The sequence below is a fragment of the Nomia melanderi genome, chromosome 7 (genome assembly GCF_051020985.1).
Source record: "Nomia melanderi isolate GNS246 chromosome 7, iyNomMela1, whole genome shotgun sequence".
Classification (NCBI taxonomy): domain Eukaryota; kingdom Metazoa; phylum Arthropoda; class Insecta; order Hymenoptera; family Halictidae; genus Nomia; species Nomia melanderi.
The window spans coordinates 9,666,183-9,692,290 of NC_135005.1; the positions used below are offsets into that span (position 1 = coordinate 9,666,183).

Consider the following 26,108-nt stretch of genomic DNA (forward strand, 5'->3'; position numbering starts at 1 on the left):
TGATCACGTCGGTGAATGTAGTGTTCAAATCATTTTCTACGATGCGTGCTTCTTGCACGTTTGTCGTTGCACTTTGAACGATGCGTTATCGGTTATCAAGTATGTGTGTAATCTTTGGTATACCTTTATCGCACGATGTAACATGTTAGATTTGTTCTACAATCTTTGCATACAACTAAATAAAAGAAATAGGAAAAAACAGTAATCCGATTTTTCTAAAGTTAAAGTGTTAACGCCTCTCTTTCAAGACAGCAGCTAAATTTAGCACCAATTCACCTCATGAGTACTTTGGTTATTACATCTCTTGTATTACCGTACTCTCGTTATCTTTTCAATTACATCCAGCATCAGTGGTAAAAATATAAAAACGTTAACAGCGAAAAATGTGTAATTGGTTTAAAAGTTCTTTAAACATCAAAAAAATTTCAACTGACCAAAAGCTCAATAAAAAGCAAACGAGAAAATCAAACATGTTTTCCAAACATCAGTGAAACGGTTATACCGGTGGTGACGCTGTTCAGAAACTACCCCCGCAGACCCAACTCCGTGCCATCCCGTCGCGCAATATCGCTTCGGTTGCAACCGTAAGATGACATTAGTCATGCGAAAATGTGCCGCCATCTGGCGACGCTGGCTGCGTATCAGTCAGGATGAGCCAAGAGGATTTTCCAGTGGCTCCTGTGGTCGGAAATTTCACTCGACCGCACTCGGCGTTCAGTCGCGGTACAGCGTTTGACACGCAGTCGAAGAGGGCCAGTAGAAGCGAGCACGAGATGCCAAATGGTGGGTGGTGAGTAGCCGAGTTGGTCGCGCAACGTCCGTCAGATAATATGTGAACAGTGATAAATCGGCGTGGTGTGGTGCAGACTCGATTCACAATTGTGGCTCGTAAACCTCGTGTGATCTGTAAAAGGTAAAAGGCGACAAAAGTGCAGTGACTCGACATTTGATTGGTAGTGCACGCAGAGCAGCGGCCCTTCGCGTACACACACAGACACACACGTACGTACGTATTAAAACATACTCATATACAAAACGCTCGCACTTACACTCTTCCTCCCCTTGTCTCTCCGTTTCTTCTCCGTCTCTTTTCCCCTCTCTCTCTCCCTTTTTTCTTCTCTTCTCCGTCTCTCCCGTTCTCTCTCTGTTCCACCTTCTCCACTGCTGACGTTCCTTCTGCATTCCTGCAGTAGCTCGCACGTACTTGTACTTTTTTCCCTCGGTTTATTCGAGATTTACGACTGCGCCCCCTCCGTCGTCGGACTCCGTACGAATGCGTTCTACGGTTTTCCAACTTGTTACGAACGACAGTCGAACTGTCCGCGGCCGGCTTCCTCGTTGGAATTCGATTGCACGGTACCGTCCACGCACAGAGAGGTAGCGAGAGAAAGGGCGAGACGGAAGAAACAGGAGAGACGAAGAAATTACGGCCTACGATTGTGATCATCGAAACGTACCAATGAAACCAGCGGAAAAGTGAGAAACAGGATTTTTCTGATTTATTTATTATTAATTAGAGAAACCAGTGAAGGGTTCAGAGGATGGTATTCCATTGTATCGAAGGCGTCTCTCTTTGTTTACTTTCGTCTTGTCGCGGACTGGACGAAACGTGAGAATGTTCCCCGCGGTGTATCACCTAAATACAATTGTTCACGGTCTTTGTGATCCTGGCAGGGATTTATATGGTAACCCCGTTACGCACGATTCTACGGAATGAAACTAGCTGCGGTACCGTGGGCGTTTTAGCTTTAGAGAGATATCGGTGTTGATCGGAAAATCTCGAGATCGGCGTATCTGTCAGCTGATGGTAAGTCAGCCATGTCACGACTGCTCGCGTTCCTCGCCGTGTGTACACTTGCATATATTATGACAGTTTTAAATCTTTGCTCTTGTAATGTCGTCGCAGCCGCCGCTTCGCGTATCTAGGATCAAGGACGGATTTTATGATCCGGATTCGTCCCGTGAGTAAACGTTACATTCGATTTGTTCCATTGAAGAAATTCTTGAATTCTGTTCTCTTTAACCCTATGCACTTGACAATACTTGTTATTATGAATATTCGTTATTTTCTGATGAAATATCGGTGATCTTATTCTTTGTGACGTAAAGAAAGATCTTGCATAAATTAAGAGATAGAACTGTTTTATTTTTATATTTTGAATGTTGATGCTTTATACAAAATGCCATGTTGAATTTCAAATTTTATAATTTTCCTCTGTTGAATCAAACGATTGAAAATCTTTTGAGTGCAAAGGGTTAATACGTTCCTCCAACTGGTCAACGAACCGGTTTTAAGGACCGGTGAATTTGTTTACATAAAATATTTTTGAATTTTTATGTACATACTGTATACACATATCATATGCTAAAATGATTTAAATCATTTGAATTATTGAATACAATTTCGAATATTCTTATAAAAACCTATATTGTTGTCAGGCATAAATTGGTGTGCAAATACAATTAAATTCATGAAGGACTCGTAACCTAAAAACTCTCGTATACTTGTGGTCGATCAGCAAGGTGTTAAAATTTGAATTAAAATTCTGCTTTTTCTTTCGTCCGTTTAATTTCGCATCGCATTGTTTACTTTTATTTTGTAACCAGTTATTTGACTCGTGTACACAGATAGGTACATATATACAAACGTATATGTCAATACGGTTAGTGTTAAAGCTTCCATTTTTATTTAACAAGATTTGTGTCTCTGATTTCGTTATTTCAATGAAAAATTTTGAATAATGTTGGTAAATAAAAGAAAACTGAAATATATGTACATACATCTTTAATATTGACATCTTTTACCGTCGAAGAATGTTCGAAATGTTCAAAATTGTTCGACAGCGTCATCATTCAATTTGATTCGGTTAGGTAATTCGATAAAGCGGTCGAAGTAAAAGAAATAATCATTAAATCCGCTTCAACCTTACATAACGACTTTTATTCAGTACTGAAAGAAGGCTTCTGCGTCATGTAAGACGGTTCGCCTCGCTAATTTGATTCAAGTGAACATCAGTTTTTGAAAAGCTCGGAGAAAGTAAGCTAGACTGCAGATCTTTATATAAATTCAAGTTTGTAATAATCATAATTACTAAGATTGAATGACAACGGAAAATTTTTTTTTTTGTTAAAATATAAGAGGCACTATCCTTTGGATATTTTATATATTCAATCATGTGCATTCTAAGCAATTTTACATTTTTAAATTTCTCATAAATGCATCCATTTATGATCGCCTATTTGAGTGCAGATCATATAATTCGTAAAGTTAACATTATGCTTTGCATAGTTCAACAATATGAGAAATATATATATATAGAAATAATTTATGCGATTTTTCGATTAGTTAATTTTTAACAAAGTAGCGAGAACATAAAGGAATAATATCAAAATATATAAAAGTTACCAAAAATTGGAATATAAGTTAATATTTTATTAAAAAAATCTATACAGTTCATTATCAATATATAATCGAAATTTCCGTGGCACGGGACGTGTCAAAAATGTCGTCTATATTATGTCATTGGAAACCGTAGAATATTTCAAGTGAAAATCTTTCGATTTACTCTGGTAAAGCCGTAGTTACTTTTATCTGCCGCGTAGTGAAACGCAATGCTACGCAACGCAACAGAGTGCGTTCACACGTTTCTTGCGCGCATTGATCAGAGATACTCTATCTATTTGCACTTGTATTGACTGTCTTTGAAGGACACCGTCGCGAGTGAAAGAACTTCTCTGTTTAGCAAATAAACAAGTTCTGCGTTTTATCTTTCATCCCGTGGCAAGACGTTCCGCTTCGTATTCCTTACAGGATTCTTGTCGCCGGAACGTCCATCTGCATCCCGCAAAGTTTGAATATTTTCTAAACTTACGGTTTTCGATCTCTTCGTAATCGGTTATCATCTAAACTGAAGCACAAACATTTTAACGCCATCAGTTGGCACTAGAACTATTAAACAAGTCAAATTGACCTATTTCAGAATTGCTATTTTGCAAGTATTTAAATTATGAAGACGCTTTGTCTGGAGATTTTAAAATAAAGTGTATTTGTACAGATACAAGAATAATAGACCTTTCAAATCTTAAGAAGTATATTGTCGTAATTATTATAAAAAATTAGAAATAAGTTACTCTTGTTAAGTTTTCAGATATTTAAAGTTTTTAAGATATGAATAATTGCAAACTGAGAAATCTGAAACCCGTTATTTTCGGTTACGTTCGAGCAGTGCTCCCTGCAAGATTGTATTACACTTGTGTAAGTACACATGCACGTGATCACTTGCAAATAAATTGAAGTAGAAGGGATTAACACAATTGCATCAGGAAATTTTCTACAACTTCCCTATAAAAAAGAGTATTTTCACAATATCAAAATATTTCATTATACGTGTATCAAGACAGCGATTATTATTCTTGTAATTAGTATATAATATAACATATAACCTAGTATTCTAACACAAAGTACGAAAATCCTATAACACAATTCTCGTTTTCCGACGACAACGCTTATTCTTAAAAAACGAGAATTCTCGTTCCCTGACGCGAATGTGTTAATAGATCTATCGTTGGAACATCGGCTGTTCCCTAAAGAGGAGACGGCAAGCGTGGCAACGAGCGCGTGGACGACGCGCGACGCGAAGCTTGAATTTTGTCGACCACGCGAAAAAGGACAAAGGCTGGGGCCTTTTATCCGCCCTGGAGCCGGCACCGAGTCGGTACGAAGCCGGTGCAACCCACACGCGTTGCTTACTTAGGCTACCTACGTTACACATCGATAAAAATTTGTTTGCACGAACGACAAAGAGTAGTCGCACCGTGGATGCGCCTAGATTGCACGCGCAAACGCGGCGACCGAGATTTTTCCGTGAGATCCGGGAAAGCACACGCGAACGTCACGCAGTGTTTGTCCTTAAACACTTTTGAACGAAAGGAAAACATCATGAACACGATCACCCGGAAGAATTTTCTATTATTGGAATCATTGATCACGCGCGGCGCAGTTCCTGCTCAATTATCGTTTCAGATGTTTCTTGACTTTTCTCCTTCTGCCTCGTAAAATAGTTCCAATTATTATCACAATTGACGCATCTGTGGCAGGGTGGATGGACTGTATATAGACTGTATATGGACTTATATGTCCCATGAAATTATGATTATTTATATTCGTACTGATTACTTATACATCAACCCTTTGCGGACGAAGACTTCCCAAAGTATACAAAAGTTTTAGCAGAATTTCAACTGTTAAATGCTAGAAAAAAAGGAAACTATGTACTGAACGTTGGTTATTTGAATAATTAAATGATTCGTTTGCAATTTTCTATTGTAGATATGAAACTTTGATGTCGCCAATATGACGATATCCGTCCTTGAAGGGTGGAGGCACATAAGTGTACCATTTGGTTGGTAACACGGTTAATAAATGAAAGTTAGGAGTTGAATTGTAGGCAGTCACGTTACAGTACTGTGGGTGTGAAAATACAATGGAAATATATTAACAGAAAGAATTGACTTTCAGAATTATTGGGCCCAATAAGGGTTATCCATTTAGCAGACACATCGACTATTGTATCGCATTTGACGATTTACGACATGTTAATTGCTGTTGAGTTGGTAGTTTCAAACCTAAACCCTAATTGCCACACATTTTTCACGAACACGTGCTCTAAAGCCCGAGTTAGTAGTGATTGATGTATCGTAAACTTTCAAATTAAACACACCCGTCAACGGGACCGACGACCGCACACTTTATTGGGCCCTGCTTGAGCTCATTAACTCTACAGACCAATTTTTACCTGAACGTAGTACAACATAGTGGTGAACATAGAGTTTTGTAGCTTTATGCTACTGCATTATTGCAGGAATTTTAATTTCTTATTTCTACGCAATTTTTTAGAGCATTAAATATTCGATATCTTGTAGCCCGTTTGAGTTGCAGAACTAAAATTGCCTAAAACTGAAATTTCTGAGAACACTAAAAAATCCTGTGAATTCTAAATAGAGATTAAAAACGTTCACGTTATCTTTGAGAATTAATTTGTATTAATATTAATCCATTTATATATATATTACTTTTATAATAATTAATTAATGTATAGTTAATTATCCGAGATTACATGAAGTCATAATTAGTTATAATTAATTAAAACGTAATTAATTAGTTATAATCAATTAAAACGTAATTAATTAGTTATAATTAATTAAAACGTAATTAATTAGTTATAATTAATTAAAACGTAATTAATTAATTATATATTAATTAATTAACGTTCCAGCAGCTTTTACATTATGAGTGACGCACTAATGAATAACACGTAAACGTTAATTCAACTGAACGAGAAACGTGACTAACGAAACTCGGTGGAGTTGCAGAATAAACAACAGAAAACGATATTCGTAGATTTGAAATTCTAAAATCGTATGTATCACCGTAAATTTCACAAATTATATTCCCAAATTTTGTTTATCTTACCTTGTATCAGCTTTTCCGCACATTCTCTCTGACAGTCTGAAAAGTTGTTGGTACTCATGCGCTACATTACGGAGCGATCATCATGCAGCAGTTTATGTAACTGCAATTACATAGTATGCTTATGAATCCCTATGTCTACAAAGTGAGGTACAGGAATTATGACTTGTATAGTACATTTCCAACCATAATAGTAACAACAGAAATTGTGAATAAGCAAATATAAAGTTAATATCGGTAGTTAGAATTAATAATTGATGACTCTAATTTGAATTTCACATATAAAAATGTCAAAGTTACCAAGATTTCAATTTTCTGAAATGTGTATATTCAACAGAGATAAGTCCGTTACAAGCAAAAAGATTAGGAAATAAAAATAGTTAAAAATATAGAACCAATGGGATTAAGTTCGTCAGACAAAAAGAAGAAAGTAATTGCAGTTTCCATTAGTAGACTATGAAAATATAAGAATACCGTTTCCAACGGATTCGAAAATTTCATTCCAGATAGAGATTCGAGATATAATAAGCCGCATCGTACGTTTACCATGAACAAGTAATATACAAACGCGTTTCAGCTTTGAAATTGCACATGTTACTAAATCACAAGGTGCAATCTGTAGACCAGAGAGAAAGTACTCGTCGTGTATAATTACTATTTTCTTACTTTGACATTACTGTTGCATACTCTTCTTTTCTTCATTTTGCACATTCTTATATTGTATATTCCGCATTCAGAGATCAATACGAAAAAAATATGTTCACAATGTATAAAGAGCTGTTTAAGTCATAGGGCTAGAGAGTAAGGTAGGTTACATCTTGCGCAGGTAGCTTATAATGACTACAAACGTTTCAGTTCTCGGTCGATAGCCAACGAAGTTAGCTCAGAAATACTTGAGACGCCCGAAGCTCAGGCATTTCGATACTTTTGTATCACAAAATACTATCTGGATTTTTATCTGATCTGATCGAACACAATCAAACACGACTGAACACGGTCAAACACGGTCAAACACGATCAAACACAATCGAAAGTGACCAAGAGGCTCCTCTGATTTCGGTCGTTTGTATCTAGATTCTAGAGTATCGTAATCCAATAATCATTTCCACTCGCAAGTAACGCAGAAGTTGTTGCAACCGATACGCAGCAAAGTTTTATTAAACTATCGGTGACGCGGTTTGAATATCGAATTGTCCTTCGATCGATGATTCATTGGCATCGAGACGACTAGTTTTAAATAGCTATCGTAAACGAGAAGCCCAGTCTCCGATGAACATTGAAAGAAAGCGACTACTGAATTAATCGATTGAACTTGTTTCATATTATCACTGTTACCGCGTCTATTGGATTCTAGTTCATCTTTCCGATCGTGAGTTTCAACGGTATTAGATTAGCATATCATTGTTTCTTTATTAGCAAGCTAGTGATCCCTTTTTAACGTCGCTACTGTTTGTAACAAGTGAAACTAATTACTCAATTTACTAAACAAATTAAGCAATGATTTCGAGGTATACGCATACCTAAATACCACGTGTTCCGTCGCGGAACAATGGAGCGTGTCCGCAGCATACGCGCCACTATCGAAAAACTTTCTCGATACATCTGTATATTTACGAATTTCTCGAAGCTCGATAAGAATACTTTTCATATTAATTTTCTATTCGATATTCGATACGTTCGCTTTCTACCAACCCCTTACTTTGTGATTTATGTCTCGGCTATGATCAACGCAACTGCTTTATAATTAATAATTTATTTAGAAAAAAGAGAAAAATTCTGAACGCATTTTATATTTACGTTTGCTTTAAAATTTTCGGCCCTGAATATAGATTTCTTCCCCTAAATCAGAGAGAGCTAAGAACAGCTGCTTTCAAATGATATTGAAGATTTTCAGTGAAAGAAATAAGATAAACACTAATAATAATAGTAATTGGCACTTAAGCTATCAGCCATAAGCAAAGATTACAGTGTGGTATTATTTTCCTTTATCTCTAAGGTGTTTTCTAGCTTTCCGGTAATTTGAATAGCAGACGATATTTTCAACTCGTCGCGCGGTCAGTTTGCCGACTAGAATTAGGGTCGACCCACCCGGTATATATTGCTGAATTGCGGAACAATAAGGATTTAAATCATCAACCCTTACCGTTAATAGACACCTCAAACTTAGCGCGGTTAAACGGTTGCTTGACCATGTTTAACCCTTTGAGGATAAATAAAAATTAAGGATTTAAAATATTACTGAAATAATTTATGTAAAATATAGATCTATTATTGTATTAAATTGGTCTAAGATTTAAAAAAAAATCATAAACTTCATTTGTACATAAAATTAAGTAAGACCACAAAGGGTTAACCTGGCCGGCGATGCAAAATCACGGAATATGAGTACGCGATACGATCGCACGCCTTTCGGTACACGTGAATTAAGTTACGAGGATATCTAATTTTAGAAAATAGCGTGAACAAATATAGTTTGTACAGTGAATTATATCTCATTGTTAATAAAAGAGAACTGTTTCAAACATCACTATAAAAAGCAAGAGATATTTCAAAATAGCACTGTTCAGATACTGAACGAAATAATATCGATTAAACAAAGGTTTCTTAGAAACGAAGAAATAGCAGACTCCATTTCTTGTCAATTACTTGTTATGACACTACTGTGGCTTTAGTTTCAAAGAAATAAGAATTTTTCACTCACTTCCAGCTTGCTGTGAATTTAGTGTCTAATCTTTCCGTGAGTATTTTAAATTTGAATATAGGATTCGTAATATTTTATTATTAATTTGTAATTTATGCTTCTTACATCTCGTTGTTACAAGTTCTTGCTTCTTTATAGCATTGTTATTCTATTACAATTGTTTCTTTTTCCTTATGCATTTGTTTTATACAATAATGATTTTTAACATACCTTTAATATCTTTTAGTCGCAGAGGACCTCCATTAAAGTAACGGTTATTATTAAAACCTAGACATTTGTTATTCTGTTTTACAGTCAGATGTTAAACGTATTTATGCCTTTCAGGGATAATTTATTTATAGATAATTTAGTGAATTTTACGATAATTTAGTCGAGTTCCTGCTTCTATTGGCGCAGCTGCGCCGCGCATTGCTCTCTTTAATCGCTGGTAAATTAAATGAGAGAAAATATTCTTTCGTTTGCTGGTATTCATAAATCACAAAGCCTGTCAATGAATAGTGTCTGGCAAAATGGAGAACTTCCGAACAAGGATCGAACTTTTCCTACCTGACACGATATTCTTCAGTTACGTTTTCGGTCAACAATGCGACTCCGCTATTCTGTAGGGGAGAATAGGGATTCGGGATCAATGAATCCCATTTTTCTATTCACGAAACCGATGCTTTTTATTCTAAAAGGAAAAGGATACAGCCGAACACGGGACTGAAAAGTGCCCTTGAACCAAGTTGAATCGACTGACCTGAGGGTAGTTACACGATGAAATCGGATTGTCAATTTTTTCTATTTTTTCGCTTGTTACGTTCTACGTGAGAATTTTGAAAAATTCTTGAACAATATTTAAATAAACTACAGCTACTGAGACCTAACTAAGACCTAACCAACTATATTAATGACTTTCCTCAAACTTTTAGTGTGAAAATACTGGTTGCGAAAAATTATAAATGCAAATTATTCTATAGTACTGTAGTTTATTACTTCACGATCTGTAGAATGGGGTTATTTTATTGATTAGTAAAACGAAAACTGTTAGAAATGAAGTGTTATTTGTTTATGGTTGAAATTTAACATTCATACTGGGACTATGGTGTTATAATTTCTTATCCTTGACAATAACACTCGTTACTCAGTGATCGATACTCAATGTTTGAATGTAGGTATTAAGGTTGAAGTGTATACCAAGGCTACGTAGTATTGTAGGTCACTGAATTCGTAATTGCATCAGCTAAAAGTCTATGAAAATTATGAAAGATGTAACTATGAATAGAACGTGAAAAATACCATGTCTCGCTTGAAGATGTTAACCTGACCTAAAAACTCAAAATGTTTCGAGACATCTAGAACATTTCTTTGCATCAATTTCTTCCTCTGAACATTTTCTTCTAACATCGAAATTGAGACATCTGCAAAATAATTGCGAAGACTATATTAAACGAAATATATCGTTTCTCCAAATTATAATCTTTAAAAATTGTTTAATTGTATACGTGGCGGAAAATTTTAGACTCGTATTCACTAGACAAAAATCTACAAAGCGAGGTACAGATAAGAAAACTGAAAAGAAACCGAATAGTGAATGCAATTCGGCTCACTGAGCTAGTAAATTGCTGAACGAATTTGGAATATTGCTTACAATTAGATCTGCATAATTATCCACTGTCTATGGAAACTAGCTTGTCGCGTTTCCGTAAATAATTTCCCGCGGTCAGTCTGCAACAGTGAAAAGTAGAAATAAAGGGGAACGAACGAAATTGGGAGCTCGAACGAGTCGGAAATGACGAGAAAGCAAGGCACGGAGGTATTCTCGCGAGGAAACTGGAACATCCCTGGCAACGACAATCGAAGCCACCGTCCAATTGTTGCGTTCAATTCGTCGTCTCCGCTCTCGCAATTAGATCAAATTCCTTCGAAGCTTTTCACGCTTTCTACACGCGGCGAAGAATTATTCGACGGATCGGTCGATATTCGCGAATCAAATCCGAAATAATTATACGTACAATAGAAAGTTGTTAAACGAGTGAAAACGAAAGTTTCGAAGATTCACCTCGTCGGCATGAAATTAAAAGAGAAAAGTATGAAAAGCAGAACAACCGTGTCTTGCTCCCGTGGAAATTAGTTTCGAAAATGAATCGTGATAATGTGCCGGATCACGCTAAACTGTTTCATTCGAAGTGAGGGTGAAAGTAAAAATCTTCGGATCTGCTTCGGTTCTTGTGGCAACTCATTGTATGTACAGTATCAGTTTCGAATTATGCATTATTCATTGTCAGATGGTGAATATATGAGATACGGTGCAATTTGATGGAAAATGATAATTGGTGTACGTTTAATTTCTATTTTTAAGCAACGGTTTGTATGCTATATATTTTTCTTTTATTATATCTATACTTGTATTACTTTAATTAAATTATATTTGCATATTGTACTATTAAGTCAGTGTCTTTAAATTTAGAAAAATATTATAATTTGCATAACGAGTATAGGGGTGCAGCTATGGTTTAATGATTGTAAAAATTAATCTACAGTCTATATATTACTTAAACTGTTTTTAATGTTTAAAATAAAAATCGAAATAAACACCGAGAAAATAATATAATTAAAAAGGAGAAGTTTAAATAAGTTCTAGTATAAAAATACTTATATTTACCCTTCTTCATTGCATCGTTAGTTAGAGTACACCCCGTGTCACTTATCGCTGCACATTCCTGACGATGAATACAGATCCTATGTAAATGCGTGTATACGTTGGTTAAAGTTAGAGTCGATCGATGTTGTTAGTGTTGGTATCAGCCTATCTTGACTTTAAAACAATCCGTGATGATATTCGTGCATGGAGATTTCGTCAAACAAAGGAGAACGTGTTCATTTAAATAATTGCTTTTATCATCCTTTGCCAAAAAAATTTGCTTGTTTTATTCTATACTGTAGTTCGTACTGTGAATATTCTTTTCTATAGTAAGTAACTTTTTGATTTGCAAAAATCATAAATTTTCACGATTGTGCTACGAGCTTTTATACTGAGAGACTCATACTTAATATTGAAATATAATTTGCTTTATTGATACTTAGAGACAATATATATAATTATATTTTATATTTATATTATTATTATTTATAATATATTATATAACGGATATTGAATTTCGTAAACAATATTTGATAAATGTTTGCGTCGATGTTACTTGATGCAATTATATAATTACATATCCTAATTCTCTATTTCTGAAGCTTTAATTTCCAAAATTGATATGAACGAACATTTATTTCTCTAATTATTTTAGTTACATGCAAGATTATTGGACTGAACTATATATATAGAGATACTACTACCGATAATTGTATCGCAACGGTCAATAGTATCATCGATAAACGTTATCGATAAATTGAGTTCAATTCGAGAATGCGAAATGTGTATTGTGTTTATACTGACCTCGAATAAATAGCGTTGCGTGCCTGAACCTATTTACCTAGCAAAATAATAACGATCCGCCGATTTTACGTAACAGAATAATTTTGTGGTGAAGGGCACAATATGCCATACAACTATTATAGGAATGCTGCGTAATAAAGGAGTTCAGATGAACATTACAAAACTACATAATTCGTTGGAAGCTGTTTCGTTCCTTGAGTTTGACACACGAATCGTTATTGCATTTTATAAAACAGAGTGCAAAAATATATTTGCTTTTTACAAAATTTGAATGGTTATAAAATTGCTCCTAGTTTCAATATTATAATATCGAATTATTTAATAATTTTTAAATAATCTATTAATAATGTATCGAAAATAAGAGAAGAATTTTAAGAACATTGTATGTTAACGTTTGTTCTAAAGTAGATTGACAATAGAATGTAATGTGAATTCAGATGAATTGCATGATACTTGTTTGTTAATTTCTATTTGAAATCTTCACCACGAGTCCGACGCGGTATTATAGGGCAAGATATTAATATCTTAAAATTTCGAAAGATGCGTTTGTACGAGATATTATCATGCAACTGGGTTAAGTTACAATTTCAAAACGTTAAGAGATTCACAAAGATTTTATTAGGTAAAATTGGAAAGTCTCGTATAGTTCACCGAGTGATGTTTGTAATGGTATCTAACCCGGAATTAAAATTTTAAAGATTTCAAGGTCGCCTCATGTTTTTGAAACGGAACTCCATATTCTTTTCTTTTTTCTATGCTCCGATTGTTGCGTATATTTCGAGATGAGCTGAGGATACATGACTATAACACGTTTATCCAGCTCCACAACCGAAAAATTGGAAGCGAATATTCATCTGCTTTTTCATTGCCAATAAGAATTGCAGAAAAAATCTTTTTTCGTTAACGATTCAATGAAATCCATTACAAAAGGTATGAACAAATTTTCTAATACACGATTTATAAAGCATTAGTCCTTTTATTAATCTTTTGCACTCGAGAGATGTCTACCACTCATCACTTGATTTGACGGTAAAACTATAAAGTGTGATATTTAATATAATTCATCAATGCATGAAATATTGAAATAAAACATCTTTGTTCCTTAATTCACCTGTGATTTCCTTCCAAATTAGTTTCAAAAAGTATCGTCTACATCTCATAAAAAAAAAAACATTAAATATATCTAACGAAAAACTCTTTCAAGTGCAAAAGGTTGACAAGTTGTTCGCTAGAAAAAAGTGTCCCCCATAATATCGTCTTGTAGTTCGCGCGAGGTACGCGAAATTTCCACCCTGATGCTCGACACCGCGGAAACTCGGCGAGTGTCGCATAAATTTATCGCATCGAATTGCGGGAAGGTTTCGCGTACCGCGGAATTACGCCAGCGTGACCCTAATTATTTTTTTCCGCGTTCGTAGTTTAGCCGAATGCGAGAGCGGAGTAGATCGCGCCGCGGCGGCGGTGTGTAAGTACTCTAGCCGGGTGGTTACGAGGCTGCTGATGTATATACACTGCTGTACGCGATAATAATTGTAACAACGACTGGGAGAACCGTGCCCACTGACGACACGCATATCGTCTAATCGCGTTAATATAAATAATCAACTCGCGGCGCCGTGCGTGAGAAAAATTGACTGAGCATCTTCTCGTCTGCTGTCTATTAAATACCGGAAAAAGTTGTTCCGGATTCTTAACACTGGAACTACCGAGCATTTGATCGATATGTACTCCATATAAAAATTGCAGTTTCTTGAGACATTCGTTATAGAATTCAAGTGAGACTAGTTTTCAAATTATTTCGCACATTCGATGCTTTTAATCAATCAAGTGACGTTTTCGGTATAAAATTGCCAACGACATATTATAAACATTAATAGTCCTGATTTATTGAATTACATATTCCAGATTGTTTTGAAATCTACCATTTTGTATAAAATGATTAATAAACAAAATTAGTGTATATATCCGTATATAATAGCTATAGAATCCACGTGGAACCAACGCGCAAATTGAGGATCAATCATCAATTACCAATAGAACTGTAAGCATAGACTCCATCCGGAAATGTAATGTTATCAGTATGTCTAAACATGTGTGAACTGGAAAATGTTCCGGATATTACGAATTTAGGTTCGAAAGCACGTGTGCGAAGGATCGTTTCATCAATGCGTTCGAAGCACGTGACGCGTATTCGCCATCCCCATTGTGCACGATCATTATACCGCAGCGGTGCGGTATCGTCCTGTGAGTCAACGGACGGCACAGACCGAAAATATCGATTGTCTACGATCGGGTCTGCCGGTCACGTTTCAATGACAATACAAAAATGGGACGGTCGTTCAATAAGGACTCGGCCACGATTCCGCCGAGCTTATCCCACGCGCGATACGCTCGATACAAGCTCGGGTATCTGCATCGTTAACTCGCGAATATCGATCCTAGTCTGAAAATGTCAACTAACTATGTTGTGTTGGATGACGAATCCACGTTATCCGCAACGTGCCGCGTTGCCCCAATGATTCAATGTTTTCGTGCATTTTTGGAAGAGCCACTTCCGAATCCTGAGTCATGACGTCAGGGCTCATCCCTGAGGTTTGGCCATCCTCGCCCTTTCCCTTCCATATTTTAATCCTTATCGGACCGGAAGTATTTCAAGTTTACTTACCGCTAAAAAATACCGTAACATAGATAACAAGCGGAAACAAATTTACAGAAGTGACCTAGCACAATACTTAACGTGTTGTAAATTTTACTGTAACTTTTACTTTCTGTGTAATATGTCGCGACATTGGTTCATTAAGGGTTAATATGCAGGATGGACCACGAAGCGTGATCAGCATAGATTATTCTGTTGCTAGCGGTTCGATCGGAAATTTTGTTAGCTAAAATGATATGGTTCAAGAAGAGTTTTAAGATGATTTTATCAAATTTTTTGTCAATCCTTTGTTTCCAGAGTTAGCAAGGTCAGTGTCTAATTGGTAACTTTTATCTTTACTCCCGATCTATTTAATCTCTTCTCCCGAACAACACTGAACAGGTGACTCAAAATGAAAAATAAACTGACCTTAGAATGTTTTTAAGTTGTAACACACTTTTCTGAACAAGTTTCACTCGTTGTTTCATTTACGAGGAGTATTATTATTGGTCCATCGATTCAAAAACACATGCATAATTCATTTTTACAGTGTATGCTAATGAATTTTCGTACATGCTGTATGCAGCGATTGATCCTTGCAAGTTATGCGGCACGTCGATTATTTATGAGCTCTAAGAAATTACTGGAATATTCCGTAGAGATTATTTTTCAGAAAATTATGATGTCCATGGGTACTGTTTCTATTTACTCTTAACCATGAAAATTAACGGCGGCGATATTTTACAGTTTTGCGGAAAGAGGAGGTGCACTATGAATTCTGCTAGCATATGATTCTTCTAAAAAGAATATATAAATTTGTAAAGAAATTAAGAATTATGATAATTAATAACTTAAAAATGACTTTAATCTATAACAGTCTAAACGAGTATTTTTATCCAACCAGCCGGTTAAGTATTGATAATGATACATAAATATGTATTTCTTACTTTAGTGAAAAAGAACATCATTTAACTCTAGAACTACCCTACTCGTCAAAATGGCGGATTTCAATCTTATTATTTCATAATTATTGAGATCTTAAAACTATTAAATATCCGAAATAAATGTACAAATACATAGTTTCACTTGAATATTACAGTAGAATCCCCAATAACGCGATTAAAAAATTCTTGAAAAGTAAGTGAGATTCTTCATAAGAATCAAGAAAGTAATACAAGCAGAGAAAGAAGTTCGGTCGTTATCAAAAAAAGGGAATTCAACGCGAGATTCCTAAATGTGAAATCGTTGTAATACAGAATTCTTTACTGGCGTTATACTGGATTTTACTATAATGAATATACGAAGATACCGAAAAAAATGTATCGTTAAACTTTTGAGAAGAGTTACATATTAATTATATTAAACGCTCGGTAGTGCTAGTGTCGATAAAAAGAATCATTACTCGAAGGCGTACGTAAGAGAGAATCTAAAATGATAGCGTATGAAATACTTAAATAGAGCAGAAAATATGAAAAACCGTTGATCGCCGGCGAAGAACGCGAATGCTACAAATTATCGTATTCGTGGCGTCGCGTCGCGTCGGTGAGTGCACCGAAATACCGTTCTAATCTCTAATCTCTATTCTTGGTATATGCCTCCCACGTAGACCGACAAAAATGTAACTCGAAGAATACTATGCTTTCAAATTCGTTGGGCTCGCTTTCGTCGTTGTTATCTATTTTCGCGGTAAGATAGGGCTTCGTTATTATCGCAACAATGTTTAATCGGTTGATCGATAACATCGCATGTCAACGATAAGCCGAGGGAATAATTTACAGCAAACGCATCGATGTTGGATCAAACTACGCCTCCATAAGTCTAGCCTAGAAACTTTTTAAAAGTCTTACTGTGTGTTTCATTGTCGTACTTCGAACCGATGGAAAGTATCAATGAACGAAAGTTTTTAGAAAATAACTTTTCAGAAAATAAAAATGTATGTATACACTTACTTGTAATGTTACAATTGGAGATTTATAAGATTTTTATTTTCCTTTTTATGTGACGAAAGTCAAATTTTTCTTGGCTGTTATATAATAAATATATGTGTATATAAACTAATAAAGGGATTATTATACTGGAATTATTATAATTTTTGTGTTATATCGAAATTCTTAGATATACTGCTATCATATGGATGATGAATTGATGAACTATTGTAAAATAAAGTCGTAATATTAAGTGAAGATTTATGAACAATTTGAGAGTGCAAATTTGCATGCAATGCAACTGGCATGAGAAGGTATACGAAATCTATATTATATAGGTATATGAATTATAGTGCTTTTTAATGTTTGCTAGAAAAAATGATTTTCCATTGTAATACGATTTCCGTAATTACATTCATAAAAATTTGAATTTGCATAAAAATTCACAGTCCACTAATTATACTGCCCAATAATTTATGGCTTCTTTTATGTACTCCACCATTCAATGGACGATTAGTGTTTCTTAGGAAAACCTTTTCTTCTTTTTGTCTTCAGCTTTCGAGCAATTCAATTTCTCGAAAAGTTTCCAATTCTCAACTTAAGAAATGATGAGGCATTCCGACGAATGTAACATGCACTTCTGGCTACTAGAAAACTCGTTTAATTGTTTCTACGCTGGGAACGATCAACATCGCCAGTTTCCAGCGAGCATATAACTGGACAACGTAATGACTAATGACTTACAACTCGGAGTCCATTATCTTTACCTTGAGTCATGGAATCTTTTTGTCTTGCTCCTTGGCTACCAGTCTCTTTAGAGTTAATGAGTCTCTTTAGAGTTCGGCATTGGGAAGTAGGTACTTTATCCAGGAATTTGTCCGACCGTTGATTTATACGTTCAGGTGATGGAACATAAAAATTTCAGTACCTGGGAAAAATCTGCAAATAATCGAGTTTGCGAATTATATTAGCAAAAGCATGGAAGTAATTAGCTTTACGAATTCTATTAGAAAAATATGAAAACAATTAGGTTTACGAATTAGACTGGAACAAATATGGAAGTAAATTGGATTTAAGAATTGTATTAACAATAATGTGGATATTATAGAGTTTCCGAATTATATTAACAAAAATATAGAAATAATTGAGCTTACTAATTGTATTAGGTGCATTATCATGCAACACAGCGCTGCTAATCGCTTGTTCCTCGCTTATATTTTCCACCAAAGCTGTTCATTCAATGGACACCTGGTGGGCGAGTGGAAAATTTAATGATTGCAAGGAGATCGACCACAGAAAAACCTCGTGACCAATGCATTGATAATTACCTATGCTGATAATTAATTACTCACGGCGGAATTTATGGTTGTTTATTATTGTTTCTTTTTCATAAAATAATGAAATTACTTGTAGACATTCAATAATAATTTCTACAATTTAACAAGTTTATATGTATTAGTTTTTTTAATTTCATAGAGTATATGCAAACTTTTACTCGGTAGTGTAACGAAATTTTATTTCTGCATTTTATATTATTCCTTTAACTATCTCTTAACAGACAATATATAAACGGCGCCAATATTTTAAATTAATACTCTTCTTTTTCAAAACTTTTTTTCTAACTAAAGTTACTAAATTTGTTCTTTCTTCGATTTCTGGAAGATAACATCATGCTTAGTAAGCTTCTATTGTTATCGTTACGAGTTTTCCATTATAATAATGTATTATGTAACAAGATCTGAGAAAATCTTGTGGGAAGATAGAAATAAACTTGAAGTACAACTTGTGAGGATGCATTGCAAATATAGACTACGATGCAATAATAGTAACGTGACGCAAAATTACTACTTAATTCTGAAGTATATAGTTGCAAAATTAAACATACGATTTAGTTTCCTTTTGCAGATCGTGAAAAATTGTGCAGGATAGCACACGAGAGATACTGTTACGTCATTCTTTTGTAATACACGTCTATTGTGTTATTAAAGATTTTAATAGATTAGAACTGAATGCATTGTACATTTTTTCACATTTTTCTTGAAAAGGGGAAGACCAATATTTTCTTGATCTTTGCATTTGGCCTAATTAACTTTCATATTTCGCAGAGTGCATCCAATTTTATTAGAACGATACGTGACAAACTACACACTGAGTGATTTTTTCATTCAAATATAGCTGCACATCTGCTGCAGATAATACAAAGTTTGTCTTTATTAATCCGAATGACAGTCGGATGGTCGGTGTGCACGATAAGCATATGAAACAATGAATTTTAAAGCTTAGCATGTTTTGTACAATAAAAATTCAAATTTTTATTATATGTATGTAATGTATTAGAAATAGCATGCATATTAAAGCAGAATTATTAACTTATTTGTAATATGAAAGATTCGTTATGAAAAATATCTTTCAACTCATTGAATACAAACATACATGGTACATTTAACGCTTCATAACATCGAAAATAGTGTAGTAAATAATTTGCTACCGAAATATATTACACGAAGCTATGTTTACTTATTTATTAATTCAAATAAATTGCTATTGTTATTGGTGGAACGAACGTACATCACTCTCCACGTGGCATTACTTATGCATTTGTCACTCGTTCAGTGACATAACAACCTATTCCCCCACATTGGAGACTGCTTCAAAAATATCACACTCTGACCAAATCAAAATAGACAAAAGTTATTAATATACGGCGGATCTTCATACAAATTCAAGTGTTCGAGAACACAATTAGAATAAAACTATGATAAAAAAAGGTTTTTCCTAATAAACACTATAAAAAACACTGCACTTCGAATATTTTATATATTTTTCTTGTCTCGAGCAGTCTGTACAATTTTACATTCTCAAATTTCTCATTAACGCATAAGAATCCATAATTTAATTATTACACTGCAATTGTTAACGTTGAACTAGTATCTATCCAGCGGTAAATCAGGTTTGAAAATCTGACGTTCGATAAGGATTAAAACTAGCTTCGGTGCCGTATGACTCTACCCTAGTCCTCTCGCGTACGAAAATAAGCATATCATCCTACGGAATTAGCGTATTCGGGAACACTCGAATTCAAATAAATCCATCTGTTCGCAGCGCAATTCTCTTATGAAAATAGAATACGCGGCAGTTCTTATCGACGCATACACAAAACTACCCTTCAACCTATTGACGCTTGGCGTCAGGCTATTGACACAAGTGTCAGCGTCGGAAGAGTGGGTCCCTCGAGCTTTTATTTTCTTATTTTCTACAAAGACGTCTACAACGTCGCTAAGCCGACGCGTATTTATCTGCTTAGAAAGGATCGTTGCATCACGATGCTGCAGATCGTCCCGTGAATCATGTTCCGCATTTAATTGCCTCGAGTGGCGGCCGACCGTGCTACGTTTAGAAGTAACATCAACCGCATAGAGTCCGGAAAAGACGGAAAGAAGGCGAACGTGTTTCGGTTCTATTTTTGCCGACCGAAAGGTCTCGTATTTCTGACGACTCGGAATGCAGCGGTTCCATTTGATACGCGGGCTTCGAAACATTCGATTTCGGGAACATCGAGATGATGCGGGTCGACGAACGGCTAGTGGGATAAGACGTTCGAGAAAAATTCGTCAACTTTCGTCTTGGGGTTAACCATTTGATTTATATCTCGACCGTCATTCACGTGACTGCTTTGTCGTTAATAATTTATTGAAAACAAAAGACAAATTCTCGGTACATTCTATACCCATTTGTACTCCCCGATGTAGTGCGAAGTACACTGCGGCTCCGATTTACGTCGTCTCTATGTAACGCGATAGTCCATTGTTTTTAACCAATATTTCTCGCTCTATGTGTTTGTATGGTTTTAACCCTTTAAAACTCTGTAGGCTCCAATATTGCACCAGTTATAACGTTAAATATTTTAATGAATCTTAAAGAAACTACCCTAGGATTATTAGATTTTCCACACATCCAAATTTTCTACTAAGAAGGAAAATAAAAGATCGAAGAAATGTTATAGCATCTCTCATTTTCGCTAGGAATGCTATAAAAATTAGTTGCTGATAGATTACAAAACAACCTGGAGTGCTAAGGGTTAATTGAATCAGTCTGAAATTTATTTGAGTAAAGAATTTGCCGTAATATGAATTAATTTTATAACGCTTTTATGGGAAAATAATTTGAGATTATGTAGTTTGTACACAGTTTCAGAAGATACAGAAATATATTTATAGCAAAGATCAGTACACAAGTGCAAATAATCGAGAGTTAAGACCGTTATTTACGTGTGTGTAATGGCATCACAACGTCAGATGTCCTTAAACTATATTGTTAGAAAAGGAAATACAAATTACTGATGTTAAAGCAGGGGCAATCATGAGAAAATTTCTTTTGAAATGTTAGACTTGTAACGATCTGTCGTTTGAAACTTTCCATCGAAGAAGTCGCAAGTGGAGAATAGCAGAAGAATAAAATATTTTGGAAGCTATTATATTTGAAAAGACTTAAATTCACATTAGCAGCAACCAGGAATAACATTTGAAAAGACGCGAATTTACATCAGCGGTCGCGAACGTGTTAAATCACGTCAAAAATGACGTTTTTAGCACACGTTATTAAACGCACACTCAAGAGCTTTTTATAGAACATAGAAAATCATTGAATTACATTTTCATTCAAATGATTGTTTTCTGTTTGTTACAGGTGGCACCTATCCGAGAACTAAGTGAAAATAAAAGAACACGCAGTAACCTTTGAGGGATGTTCTTGTTCTGATGTACCAAAAGGTAATGGAAATGGAAATTATCTAACACTTCTAATCAGGTCTCGTACAAAGCGAAAATTTAAAAAAAAAATCACGATTAATTTTCCATTTGCCGGGTGTTCCTTTGTACGCGACTCAGCCGTTTGGCTGCTTCGGCCATTTGCGTAACAGTCGTATTCTGAATGAACGGCGCGTGTGCTCAGTTGGAACTCTGATTCGACGTAAACAAGCTTGTATTTATTTGCGATTATTTTGTTAGCGCAGCAAGCTTGTTCCGCTTTTAAATGGAGATTGAACGACACAACTGCGCGCATTTGCGTTGCGACTGACACCGTCAGTTTTGTGATGTTTGCGTTCGTTTCAGAAATATTTTGAGACATTCTTGTATTTCTGGGAGACTAAGAAGTTACCTTAAATTAGCTCGTAGAAAATTTTCCACAATTCGGCAGATATTGAAATAATAAAGGATACTAATATGGCTTTTAACCAGAAACAATTATACTTTGCCATACACACTGGGGAAACTGCTGACAAATATTCTTAGAAATGGAGTTTTATTTCTTCTAAAATGAAAATGAAATTCAAGGAAAAAGTCTCGTCAACTTAGTCGACGTTATACCTTGCATCGGGATTTTACCTTAATTCATCGCTAACAAGGAAACCACGCGAACTTTTCCCGGTATTTAAACCAGATTTTCCGCGCAGATCTTTCGACCTCATCGGATAACGTTTGTACATCGTATTTTTTCAAAACATATGTATATAATATGAATCAATCGAACTTACTGTGACATTTATAATTCATCAAGATGATTGTCTTTGGAGAAACACTTCTAAACGTTGGAAAATTCCGATCGTGAGGTAATGAGGCACTGTGACACAGACACTGTGCGTTGTAGTTAAATAGTTAGTAATCAGCTTTGTCTCAATCCCCGGTTGATCGTGGCACGCTGAGAAAGGCGACATTAACGGAGAAATAAAACACGGCTAGACGCCGCGAATTTAAATGTCTATCCGTCGAGTCGGAGGCATTCGTCGAGACCTGTTCTCCGGCTGCTGGAGATCGTCCGCGACGAAACTGTCGCGGGCGATCTAATTAACGAAGCAACAAACCCTGAATACTCGGTGCAACGGACGCGGGAGAGGCCTTGTTCACGCGTCGTTCTCGTACGTATAACGAGGACGGCGAAACGGATGAACGAAGAAGAGGCCTGAACAAGCGAAGGGAAAGTCTCTCGGAAAACGGCAGTCTGCTCGCGGGAAAATTCGCCTTCCGTTCAACGAAAACTTCCTGCAATTCCGTGAGCTCGTTGACTGGTCTTGACCTTCGTCTGGCGATTTTTTAATTGGGAGGCGCGGATTAGTGTAAAAGGTGGATTAGCGAAAAATTATTCTATTATTTCTTTTTTCCATTTTTTGTATTGATATTGTTATATATATATATATATATATATATAACATTTTTTGTGCATATTTCAATTAATATTATAAGTAAAATACTAATATAAGGTAAAGTAAAAATATTAATTAATATTTTTCTCTATTTAAAAATGTGTCTATATTATTTTATGAAATAAAGGGGAGTAGAATGATTAGATTCGTTTAGACAACATTATTTAATTAAATCGTAATTTAATATGGGGTATTATTAAACTGTAATATATTTTGATATAATTATTACTATGATTATTAACCCTTTGCTGTATTATGGTGAGACTCGTGATGAAAATTCCGAGACTAATTTAATAAAGATCAGTGTTCTTCATTGCACATGTATCAAAGTGAAAGGCTATTTTGCTATTTTCAATATTTCACTTTCAATATTAATATTCGTTTTCAAACAGAATCAAGTCTCTCATACAACGATCAAGTTTTATATTTATAGAAAATTTAATTTCTGCTACATGTATTCCATTCCTCGATGCTCAGATTGGAAACTACAATACGCATTAAGAGTTGCTTTTTCGTAAAAGGAATTCCGAGATATGTCAGTGGTCACAATAGCTGTCTACTCCAGGACAATCGCTGCAGACTGATAACGTTCAGCTGCTTGAAATAGGGTGGACAGCTGTTACGACTGTCGGTGTATTTCAGAGATCTTTCGTCGAAAAACTGATCACAGTAGCTTCCGTGGAGGAACATCGTACTCTGTTTATACATCTAGAGTACTATAATTTACGAACATAATTTCCTACAACTTCTTTTACTCATACAAGTGACTTATATCAATTCTTGTACTTAGAACAGATTATAAAAATTATAACGATAAACAATTGTAGCATTTGATGAATATTAATATTGAACCATAGCTTTTTACTCGTCTGTATAACTATTTTTTGCTGTAAATGTACCGAGATAAATTACTACATTTCAAGCTGAATAATTCGAAATTACTTACTCGTATAATTAGAATCATTCACTTCATCCCCTTGCATTACAATGACAAGTGAAACTCGCGATTTCCAAAGATTCCAAGATTTCCAAATTAACTCAATAAATATTAATCAACAGATCAAAGCAAACAACTAATTTGCTATTACCAATTCATTATCTTCAAAGTAAATTTGCACTTACAGTAGAATGAAGAATATCTCGTTTCTTCCAACTCGTCGATAGTAAAATGTTAGCTTAGCAGCAAGAATAAATAATACACCAAGCGGTTCGCTTACAATATGTTTAATCTTAATTAATATAACAAGAAACCAAAGACGCGTGGCGTCGAATCGTTTTATTCGTTGGGCGTTGAAGTGACTCGCCGTTGGCTACAGAGGACAAAACGGATGCAGAAATTGTTATTGAGAAAAATTGTATTTTCACGATGACGATGGTCGCCGTAAAATATTTTCCCCGGTAAATAGCAGTCTCATGCAAATACAGCCACGCTGTGTCAGCCGTGTGGGTTGTGTTATATACTTGTGTTGGTTCTATTAGATAGGGGCTGGCGGACGTTTTATTGCGACAGTCTGAAAAGCGTCTCGACGCTCGCTCGGTCGGCCGGCTCCCTCGCATGTTGCCAGGATAAAAACGTCGCCCTTCTTCAATGAATTTTCTCCGATCAGATGTGTTCAGATTCGCTGGAAATTTCAACTCGAGGGGTTGAAGGATTTTCAGCTTCCTGCGTGCCGTTAGACCTTGGGATTTTACGCTTATCAATGATCACTGTAATAACGTACTGTGTGCGGGAAAGTTATTAAACTTTTGCGGACGAGACTGTAGTTTTTATACTATTATTAACACTAGATTTACGAGAACCATCAGTGTGATGAATATTGAACTTTTTAAACGTTATTTAGTAACAGTGTAAGCCGATTTTGATTTGCGCAATTTCGCGAGTACGCATTGCAATATGGTTTTGAAGCAACAATATTCGCGATTTATATAGACGAACGCGTAGTTTTCTAGGAATAATAGAATAAAGTGTAGTTAAACGTCCGTAAATCTAGTGTAAATATATATTAACCCCTTGCATTCGAATTGTTTTCGATGTTGTTGGGTATAAACTTGTATCTGTTTTTAGGGGAATGGATTAAAGTAATTTACAGCGGTAGAATTCAACGTTTTTTTAAATATTGTAATATAATTGATGCAGGAAAGAAAGTTATATAGAGTTTGAAGGTAGTCTCAAGTCTTCGAAGGTTCATTATTGTCACAAAACGATTAACTATAACGAAGTTTAATAAAAACCTTCTATTCTAGTTTCACTTAAGTAAATTCTTCGTAAAAGAAATAATATTCAATTCGCTTTTTATACGTTGATTTTCTAGAATATTATATAGTAAGTTATTAAAAATATATATTTTTCACTTTATACATGCTCTCTCGTTTCTTCTCATGCATTCGATATATTTTACGTGAAATTTAATACTCGTATGCAGCAAGAATGAAATAAAAACATTTGTTGAATTTGAATAAGTATCCGGGGCTTAGTTGTTGCAATTTCCACGAGTGTACATAGTCGTAGTGACGACAGGTGGGAACCTGGCAGATAGAAAGAGGATGGAGATAAGCCAATCAGTAGAAACAAGGCAGAAGCAGGTTGCGAGCCAATAAAATAAGTTAATGACCTTAAACAATCGTCAAAGAAAAATGGTTATATACAACATATTTCATTGTACACGCGACCACAATTCGTTGACACCGATCCGTGTAGTGAAATAAACTAACAATTTGAAAAACACAATGAACTCAATCAAAGACATTGTGC

General features: G+C 35.2%; 1 protein-coding gene across 13 annotated transcripts in view; it reads left to right on the forward strand.

Moving 5' to 3' along the window:
* The first annotated feature begins 635 nt into the window (after window positions 1-635).
* The window catches only part of Mical (Molecule interacting with CasL), an 89,982-nt gene continuing 64,509 nt past the window's right edge, over window positions 636-26,108 (forward strand). For 6 of the 13 annotated variants that reach the window (XR_004236234.2, XM_076369304.1, XM_076369305.1 and 3 more), the window contains exons 1-2: window positions 659-1,002; window positions 21,844-21,926. The gene's annotated coding sequence lies outside the window, so the exon portion shown is untranslated. The other 7 variants (XM_076369302.1, XM_031990843.2, XM_031990842.2 and 4 more) reach the window with 7 other exon arrangements.